A 10201-nucleotide genomic window follows, 5' to 3' on the forward strand; every position below is an offset into this window, starting at 1 on the left:
GTCTTAGGAAGGTCAGAAAATGGAGGTACAGCCAGTGGCAGGTGACCTGTGGATCATCTCCCCAGAGCCTTCAAAGAGGAAAGAGGGAGGGGTGTATGTGTGTTTGGGCCAGGGGCAGGGGGCAGGTGAGGAGCGAGGTGGCCGGGGGTGGGGGGGGTTGGTGGGGTGGGGGGGGGTGGTGTTAACCTTTGTACCTGCAGAGCCAGGCGGTGGGATTAGATTCGTCAAGGCTGAAGTCCCCTCCCCCAGACAGATCTGGGCTGCTGACTGGGTTCTCTGAGTTGACCGTGTGATGGAAATATTTAGGCCCCACTAGTGACTCTGAGTCTACTCTGGGGAAGACTCAAGACTTCACAGATGCGGGATGTGATTGATGCCATGCACTTAACAACAGCAGCTGGAGAAGCAGGGAGTCTCAGCGATTCTTGGCCCTCAGAACACAAGGGAAGAGGCAAGGAGAGAGGGAAGAAGGGAGAGGGCTGCGTCCTTCACCCTCATTTGTCCTGTTCCTTCAGCACATGGGCCGTGGGGGACCTGGAGGAGACACCAAGGGCTATAAGCTGATTCCTAAGGTGCTCTCTCCAGCGAGGGTGCTGGGGCTCCAGAGAGGAGACGAGGAGCAGGGAGGGGCTGGAGGGGAGGGGAAGACATCGCGGAGGCGGAGGCGGAGGTGAGACAGAGGCGGGGCTGGGGAGAATGAAAACCCAGCCTGTTGGTGGTTTCTTCTTTTTTTAAGAGCCACAAGCTGAGATCAAAGGTGATATTTTTACAGCAACTGAAATAGAAAACCCCTGGGCGCACAGTGGGAGGTGAGCGGCCGGAACACAGGCCCTTTTATACAACCTGTGGCCACAGCAAGCACGCTGCCCTCTGCCTTGGGGCCATGGGACTTGGGGGACAGTGTGGCCCCGATCTTTCCAACTCAGGTTTGAGAAAAAAGTAAAAGAGATGGGCTGCAGCCCTTGGTGTTGGGAGCAAAGACGGACAGCAGTAAGGGTCACAGTGAGCAGTTCCCAGAGCCCATCACCTTCAGAGACCATGCTTGCCACTCTTGCCTGGGTGTCGGAGTTGTTCCAGGCCTTCTTTCATCCTCGCAGACATCAGTGAGGAAGGATTATAGATACCCCTGTTTTACAGGGGAGGAAACCGAGGCTGCAGGGGAACATGGTCAAGTCCCATAGAGAGGTGGGAGCAAATTCAGGACCAGAATCCTCGGGCTCCTGGTCCAACACCCCTTCCACTCCCTGTAATCATCACTCACTCACTCACATGCCAAGTTATTTATTTGTTGTTGTTCAGTTGCTAAGTTGTGTCTGACTGTTTGCGACCCCATGCAGCACACCCGGCCTCCCTGTCCCTCACTGTCTCCTGGAGTTTGCCCAAAATCATGTCCATTGAATCAGTCATGCTATCCAACTATCTCATCCTCTGCCACCCTCTACTCCTTTTGCCTTCAAACTTTCCCAGCATCAGGGTCTTTCCCAATGAGTTGGCTCTTCGCATCAGGTGCCAAAAGTATTGGAGTTTCAGCTTCAGCATCAGTCCTTCCAATGAATATTCAGGGTTGATTTTCTTTAGGATCGACTAGTTTGACCTCCTTGCTGTCCAAGTGTCTTCTCCAGCACCGCAATTCAAAAGCACCAATTCTTCAGAGCTCAGCCTTCCTTATGGTCCAACTCTCATATCCATACGTGACTACTGGAAAGACCATAGCTTTGGCTATATTGACCTTTGTCCGCAAACTGATATCTCTGCATTTTAATATGCTATCTAGGTTTGTCATAGCTTTCCTTCCAAGAAGCAAGCGTCTTCTAATTTCATGACTGCAGTCACCATCAGAAGTGATTTTGCAGCCCCAAGAAGAAAAAATCTGTTATTGCTTCCACGTTTCCCCATCTATTCGCCATGAAATGATGGAACCGGATGCCATGATCTTAGTTATTTTTTTAATGTTGAGTTCTAAGCCATCTTTTTCACTCTCCTCTTTAATCTTCATCAAGAGACTCTTTAGTTCCTCTTCACTTTCTGCCATTAGAGTGGTATCATCTGCATATCTGAGGTTGTTAATATTTCTCCCAGAAATGTTGATTCCAGCTTGTAACTCAACCAGTCTGGCATTTCACGCTACTCTGCGTTGAAGTTAAATAAACAGGGTGACAATTACTTACTGAGCCTCTGCTATCGATAGTCCTAGCTGGCCTGGGACAACGCAGGTCTGCTAGAGTGCTGCTTCTCAGAGTAGGGTCACCAGACCAGCAGCATCAGCTTCACCTGAGAACATGCTAGAAACACACATTCTCAGGCCCCAATCCAGACTTACTGAACCAGAGACTCTGGGGGCAGACCCAGCCCTCCACACTTTAATGAACTCTCCAGGTGATTCTGATGCACACTGAATTTGAGAATCACTGCAGTGCATCACCTCAATCTCCACCCCTGGCTTCAAGGAAAATCTCAACACCCGTCTCCCAAGGTTGAGCTCAGTATCAGTTAACACTTGTGCTGGGTATGTGTTCTGTGCCAGGCCTTCTTCTAAGCCCTCTACAGATATTAACTGATTTCACTTCATAACACCATGTGATAGGAACTAATACTACCCTCATTTCACAGATGAGGAAATGAAGGCACCGAGAGGCAGAGTAACTTGCCTAGGGTCACACAGCTAGAATCCAAGCTCTTACCAGTTAACCAGTGGAACACCCCTGGCACAGGGTCTGGTGCCCAGAAGGTGTTCCAGGCACGTCTGAGGATGTAATTACAGCAATTAGGATTACGTCACCTGAATCCGCGATGATGACCCCCGCGTTCTGTGAATGTGAAATCTGTTGCCCTGTGACAATGGAAGAGTGAGTCAGCTGCAAAGGCAGCCTTGGTGCCCGAAACACCAGGGCAGCCCACAAGCCCTCACCATTCACGTAGCTTTGAGACCTTAATACAACATCCTGGTCTTCTGGAAACATCTCAGCTTGCTGTAGGGAAGAATCTAGACTCTGACAGAAATGAGTTGAAACTCTAGTTTTGGCCATTCAGAGGCTGTGTGACCCTGGACACACCGCCTCACTTCTCTCTGATCTTTAGATCAGTTTTCCTCATTGTAAAGCGGATGGTGACAGTCCTAATCTTGCAGGGAGCCTGTGAGGGTTGGAGAAGATGACTTCTGTGCCCAGCCCGGAGCATGCACAGAGCTGGCCATCAACAAGCAGCTTGCCGGCCTCCCTTCCCATCCATCCTGCTACCTCAGTGTAAAGATCAGAAAAACTTTGAAAGAAAAAGAAATAAATTCCCAAATGATCAAAATGCCTTTGTCCTCCAGCCTCCCTGCCCTTTTCCAGACCTCCTTGAAATAGACACCCCAGTCAGGGTTTCGGGGGTGAACCTGGCACCTGCTGCTTCCAAGTGGAGAATGAAGCACCCTGTAAAGGGAAGAGGAGGAGACCTCTCTGAGCCACCACCTGTGGCCGGTGTCCACAATCAGAGTGAGCATCTCAGCATCTGCCTTCCGTGAGGCAGTTTGTCCTGGACATCTGAAGCTCGTTAGCTGCCTACTCCCAGAGGGCTGACCCCACTCAGAGAGAATTATCCCAGACAGAGCCACAGAGGACGGAGCAAACAAAGACCAGGTGAGATGTGGCCACGGGAGATGGGAAACATAGTCTCTGGAGTGGCCTCTGGGGACCTGCGGAGACCAGAGGAGGCTGGGAAAAAGCACGAGGCTTGTCCCCAGCTCCAGCCCAGCCTTGGGCTCCCTGGCTATGCAAATGGGAGTTGCAGGGTGGGAGGGGATCTCTTGCCCCTTTTGCACCTCATTTTCCCCATGTGTGTACTGGAGGAGGGGTCAGCAAGGTGCATACTGAAGTCCTTCCAGTTCTAACATTATGGGGTCCCAGGCTGACCTAGAATTCCAGGCCTCTGAGGTTTAGAACTCAGAGCTGGTGGGTGGTAAGTGATAGTTAGTGGTTTAGTCGGTAAGTCGTGTCTGACTCTTGTGACCCCATGGGCTATAGCCTGCCAAGCTCCTCTATCAGTGGGATTTCCCAGGCAAGAATACTGGAGTGGGTTGTCATTTCCTTCATCCAGGGGACCTTCCTGACCCAGGAATTTAACCTGGATCTCCTGCATTGCAGGCAGATTCTTTATCACTGAGCCACCAAGGAAGCTCTGATAGGTGGTGGGTGGGGCCGTAATTCAGAGATGGAAAGCCATGATCCTTCCCCAGCCTAGACATCAGAGGGGCGGTGAGATGGAAGACCAGAGAGCATTTTCAGAACTGTCAGCCAGGTGCTCTTGGGAGGAAGAGGTTATGTGAGCTGAGTCTCAGAGAGACGAGGCTCCAGCTGGACAGGTGGCAGGACCAAGGCACCCTTCCCTCTGTGGATCCACAACTCCACCCATCTGTCCAGACTGGCCACCGTTAATTTTCACTTAGCAGTTTTTATTAACTTCTTATCTTATACCAGGCAATGCCCTAAACAATATACACATATTAAAATGAGATAACCCTTTTACTGGGTGACAGGTCCCGGGTGATTGACGAGCGTGGAGTCTGGCCCTCATCTGGCTGCCCTGACATTGACTTTTCTCAAGACACCCCGGGAGGTTGGACAGCTGGCTCTAACCGTCACTCACGATCACTGCCGCCTCCCAACACTATTATGACTGATATCAGGCCACCTCTGTTTCTCCTAACAGGAGTGCTCTTGTCCCCTCCCCAGTTTCCTTCCCTCCTGGGAGGGAGCCGGGTGTCTGAGAGCCATTGCCTGGTGGGTGTGGAACCTGGGCAAGGAGGGCTGGGGCAGAGGGCAGATCACTCAGACCTTGGTAAGACTGGTGAACCGTCTCCACTCCAAGCAGAGAGGCCCTCTGCAGAGACTGGGATGGGCATGGCCCTTAGACAATGCCTACCTTCTGGACCGTGCTGAATGGGTGCACAGCACAAGTGGGAGTCTCTGAACCTTGGATTTTCTCTAGATACCTCACTTCTGGGTTGCTGCGTTCTTCCTTTGGACAGATGAACAGCTCTGATGTCCAGGCCAAAGAGCTGTGTCCTGAGCCAGGGAGTCTTTGGATTCATTTACTTTTCATGGGGCAACCTTATTTACCGGCATTTCCAAAACAGGCCCAGAGAGTGGTGAGGGCTTGCCCAGGTTCACCAGGCTTGCCAGTCAGGACTGAGACAACCCTGGATTTCCAGACCATGCCCAATAAGTAGTTTATTACTTTTAAATAGGAAAAATGAACTTTAGCACTGCAGAAAAATTAGAAAATTTTTGTAATAATTTATAAGTGTGCCTTCAAAAATAAATGTGCCTTCAGTTTGTCTCTCGGAGAAACTTCCACCGCCCTTTCCCATCCCTTCTCTCCCCACCTCCGGGCCTCAGCCACACTCCCCCAGCCCCAGCCATAATCAATACCTCACCTCCCTTTGCCAGCAGTGGTTCCCTGAGGACTAAACCTTGACAGCAGATCCTGATTCAGACCGGATTCTGGAAAGGCCTGGCGTCTCTTCCGGAACAGCAGAGCTTCCGCCCCAACGGAACTGCTTAAGTGCAGATAGAGTCAGAAATGCTCCCCGCCAGGAGTCCAGAGCCTGCATCCAGCCCTGCCCGGCCTGTGGATTGTCTCCGTGACCTTGGGCCCGCCCCTGCTCTCTCAGTTTCTTCCACGCCTAAAATGAAGACTTGGCCTTGACCAAGTGCTCTCCCCACAGCCCCCACAGTCTCAGTCTGTTGGCTGCCGTGGGCAAGGACCATGCCCTCTCCTCATAACATTCAGAGAGGGCAGGGCTCCCCTAGTGATGGGCAAGGCCAGCACTCCCCAACCATGTGACCGGGAGCAGGGCGCCACACCACTCTGCTGCCCCATGGACAGACACAGAGCAGAGTGCTGACCCTCCGTGTCTCAGGGCAGCTGCAGATCCCATGAGGGGAAGACCTCAGAGACCTCTGGATGACAGAGCAAGGAGCTGAACTGGGCTCTTACCAGAGGGTGCCCCCTGTCTGCCCAGTGCCTGGCTCCATCCTGGCTCAGAGGGTCTGGCCCAGGCTTGTAGATGGACCCACAGGCTCACACAGCTCTGGCAAGAGGAATGTGTGGATCTGGGGCCCAGCCTACCACGTGAAGTGTCAGTAACAATGCCCAGAGGGCCTCAGGGCCCATGACATCATGGACAGCAGTTTCCCATGTTAGAACTCACAGAGCTAAGGCCACTTTAAAACATAGCACTGCCTTTTTTCCCTTTCTTTCATTTTCCATTTTGGCTAAGGCATGGAATGTGAAAACTGCTAAATTACCATAGGAAGATGTACACGCTGTGTTCATAGGCTGACTCAGCTTTCTGGGGTCCTAAAAACAGTGGGAAACCTTGGAAGTCTGGCCCCTGCTTCCTCATGCCTACTCTGAGCCTACTCTGACCACAGAGGAGGCCATGTGGTCGACTGGGGGAAGACACCCCCAGCTATGAAAGGATACTGGCTATTGTAGGAAGCAGGATACCAGTTAGAGATGTTGTCTAGGTATGTCTTCTGCCCCTCAAAAGCCCTCAGATCTATTCCAGGCACAGGCAGGTTTTGGGCATAACTCCAGATGGTCTAGTCTCATCTTACCTGTTAGCCTCAATTTAATGGGCCTTTGCTAAACGGCCTTTTCATGCCAGTCACCAGAGAACACTGGAAGCCTCCAGAGAGAGCTCAGACACGAAGCAGACAGGGTGTCAGGAGGCCTGGCCTCTGGTCCTGGCTCTGGGCACTGCCCTTTCTGAGCCTGTTTCCCTGTCTTTAAAATAAGATGGCTGGTGGTTGCCAGGGGCTGAGGAGAAGGGAAAAGGAGGCATGAATGCTATTGGGAATGGAGTTTCTTTTTAGAGTAATGAAAATATTGTGGAATTAGTAGTGATGGTTGTATAACTTTGTGAATATACTAAAATCTGAATGGTACACTAAAAAAAAAAAAAAAAAACCCTACAACAAAAAAAACCCTAAAAAAAAAAAAGATTGGTTGGACAAGAACCTCTTAAAGAAGAGACACTAGCATTTTTTGTGCCTGTGGTACCCACGGGCCTGGACTCAGCATTTGCATATTATCTCATGATTTTCTGTGATCCTATCACTCTAGTCATATTTATGTTGTCATGACTCATCAGAAAGTCCAACTTGAGTCCCTTGTTCAGGCCCTAAACTAGGATAGAGACTGGGGAAGAGATAAGTGAAAGTCTCTTAGTCATGTCCACCACAGATGGACTAGATTAAAAAGGGGGCAGATTTCTCCCCATGGGGGCTCAGAGCCTGGGGAAGAAGTCAGAAGTGCACATGGTGCCCAAGAAGGATTAGCTCCTTCCTTTCCTAGTATAGGGAAGAACCCCAAAATACAAGACAGACACACAACTCTGGCCATCTGGGGGCCCTGGGAGGTGATTTCTTCACTTATGCACTGGCTTCAGTTATGCTTTTGGCTGGGTGTTCAGGATACAACCGTGGGCAAGTCAGACCCAGCCCCGCCCTTAGGAAGGGAAACAGACTTTAAAACAATCAAACGCGTTAATTATGAATTTCTTTGATTATTGTGATTGTGATTGGAGCCGTGAAGGAAAAGCACAGAAGGTACTGAATGGCTCACCAAGGGCACTGGCATGGCTTGGGCTGGGTTCTAGGGGCGAGCAGGAGCAACGAAGGGGTGTGGAGACCGGAAGAGCACGGGACAGGGTGCTCCAGACAAGGTGAGGCCCGCTCCAGAGTGTCTGCAGAGGAAGACCCGAGGAGGGGGCGTAGAGAGCCTGGGGAGGGGGCAGCTGCAGCAGGAAAGGGCCAGGCCCGACCATGTGGGGCCTTAGCGGTCAGAGGCCACACTTATCTGTCTGAGCTCACTTCAGAATGTCCCAGTTTGAACAATAAACTGGGAAGCCACCCTATTAACAGGTCACATTAGGAGTTTTTCCTAAGAAATAACCAGTGTTCCAGGAAGGCCTGGTCATTGCTCCTACCTCCCGGGCCTGCTGCTCTGCACGTCGGGAGCAAGGGCCTGCCAGCCCCCGTGGCCACGGTGGTTATTTGAGCTGGACGGTGTGTGAAGGGCCCTGCTTGGCAGCCCCTGGCCATCCGGCCCTGCTGCAGACCCTGCTGCCCCCATGCCAGCCTCCCCCTTTTCAGGATCTTGAGGTGAGAGCTTTGCCACCAGGTCTCAGGCCAAGCAGGGTTCTTGGATCCAGGTTCCATGAGCCGGTTTCCGCCCATTCCCGCCCTCGGCGGCTCCCCGCGGACCCACTCCAGGCTCAGATGTGGCCTCACGCTCTTTCCACTCTTGGTTTTTATTTTTGCCTCTCTTTATTTTCCTCTCAGTGTGACTCTCTCTTCTGCTGGGCCTCTCTCTATTTTGCCTTCCTTCTCTTTTCCTTTCTCTTCTCCTGGCCCTTCAAGAAAAGCCTGTGCTTCAGAACAAGCAGAATAGGCCATGAGGTCCAGTTCTGTCACCCGCTGGCTGTGTGATCTTGGGAAAAGGCATCATTTTCTGAGCCAGTTTTGGGTTCCATGAAGTGGACACGCTCCTCCTGATCCCTGCTTCTCTGGGTGGCTGTGATCTGAGATGAAGTCCACAGTCCGTCCTGGAAGTAGTCGCTGCTCAGCAAATGGTAGTTGCCTCTTACTTTCCTTTTGCAGGTTCTCCTTCCTGACCTTCTGCATACTTTGTTCACTTAACCACAAATCTAGGGAACCAAAGTGCATCCACTGGACCCCAATCACCTTGCACTCCCAGTACAGCCCCACCAAACCCAGACTGGAATGGAGCCGAGAGCCTCAAGAGCTGGGCAGCCTGCTCACTGCCACCCCTGTGGCTGGGAGGCGTGGCTGGGTGTCAAGGCTGGGCCTCTCGCCATGGGGCTCCCTAGCGGGGTGTGGGAGGGGTCTTCTGAGCTATGCTATAATCCAGGCACCAGACTTTGGGTTTTCACCAACTGAAAGAGGCAGGGACTGCCCTGGTAGCCCAGTAGTTAATAATCTGCCATGCAATGCAAAGGACACCGGTTTGATTGCTGGCAGGGGAAGATCTCACGTGCTGCGACTGTGTGCCTCACCTACTGAGCCCACACTCTAGAGCAACTACTGAAGCCTGTCTGCCTAGAGCCTGGACTCTGCAACAAGACCCTGGTCACCGCAACTAGAGAAAGCAAAGCCCACGTGCAGCAATGAAGACCCAGTACAACCTAAAATAAAGTATAAAAAAAGAGAGAGGCCATCTTTCAATGTGTTACCCCCGCCCCCACCAAGACCTACAGACTTCTCACCATACCCCACATCACACCCTGCCCTTTTCAGCTTCCACACCATTGCTTATGCCCCTGACCCCACCTGCAACACTCTTCCATGCCCTGCCTCTTATGTAGGGACTTACACCAGCTTTGGGGCAGAAACATGACAGAGAAGGAAACCAAGGCTCAGGAGCATCCAGATGTTGGTATTTTTTACAAGAATAGTACAGTGTAATACATTGTGTGTGCATGCCAAGTTGCTTCAGTTGTGTCCGACTCTTTGCAACCCAGTGGACAGTAGCACGCCAGGATCCTCTGACCATGGGCTTCTCCAGGCAAGAATACTGGAGTGTGTTGCCATGCCTTCCTCCAGGGGATATTCCTGACCCAGGGATGGAACCTGAGTCTCTGACATCTCTCCTGCATTGGCAGGCAGGTTCTTTACCACTAGGGCTGCCTCCAGGTAGCCCTAGTGGTAAAGAACCCACTTGCCAATGCAGGAGACTTAAGAGACACAGGTTCAATCCCTGAGTCAAGAAGATCCCCTGGAGGAGGGCCTGGCAACCCACTCTAAGACTCTTACCTAGAGAATCCCCAAGGACAGAGGAGCCTGGTGGGTGGGCTACAGTCCATAGGGTCGCAAAGAGCTGGACATGACTAAAGCGACTTCACACACACACACACCTAGGAAGCCCATAGTACATTGTATTATTCATTTCAAGACAAAATAGCTTGCCTGGGGTTCCAGTGGATCTGGAAGTAACCCAGGTCTGCAAGAGTCCACATTTCCCACTTGTTCTCCCTCTGCCACACTACCTGTCACATACTTGTGACTATGTGGAGGCTATTGTAACCTAATTCCTAGATGTCACTTTAAAGGTAACTGTGTAAATAAACCCATACATTTATGGTCATTTGAGTTTTTGACAAGGGAGCCAAGACAACTGAACGGAGAAAGAATAG

General features: G+C 51.5%; 1 long non-coding RNA gene across 1 annotated transcript in view; it reads left to right on the forward strand.

The window, feature by feature from the left end:
• The window catches only part of LOC138990992 (uncharacterized), a 12485-nt gene extending 3700 nt beyond the window's left edge, over positions 1-8785 (forward strand). The window contains exons 4-5 of the long non-coding RNA XR_011467023.1: positions 3128-3620; positions 8649-8785. This is a non-coding gene — a long non-coding RNA (uncharacterized lncRNA). The remainder of the gene's footprint in view (positions 1-3127; positions 3621-8648) is intronic.
• Positions 8786-10201: the final 1416 nt, after the last annotated feature.

This window comes from Bos mutus, chromosome 15, assembly GCF_027580195.1.
Source record: "Bos mutus isolate GX-2022 chromosome 15, NWIPB_WYAK_1.1, whole genome shotgun sequence".
NCBI classification, from domain to species: Eukaryota; Metazoa; Chordata; class Mammalia; order Artiodactyla; family Bovidae; genus Bos; species Bos mutus.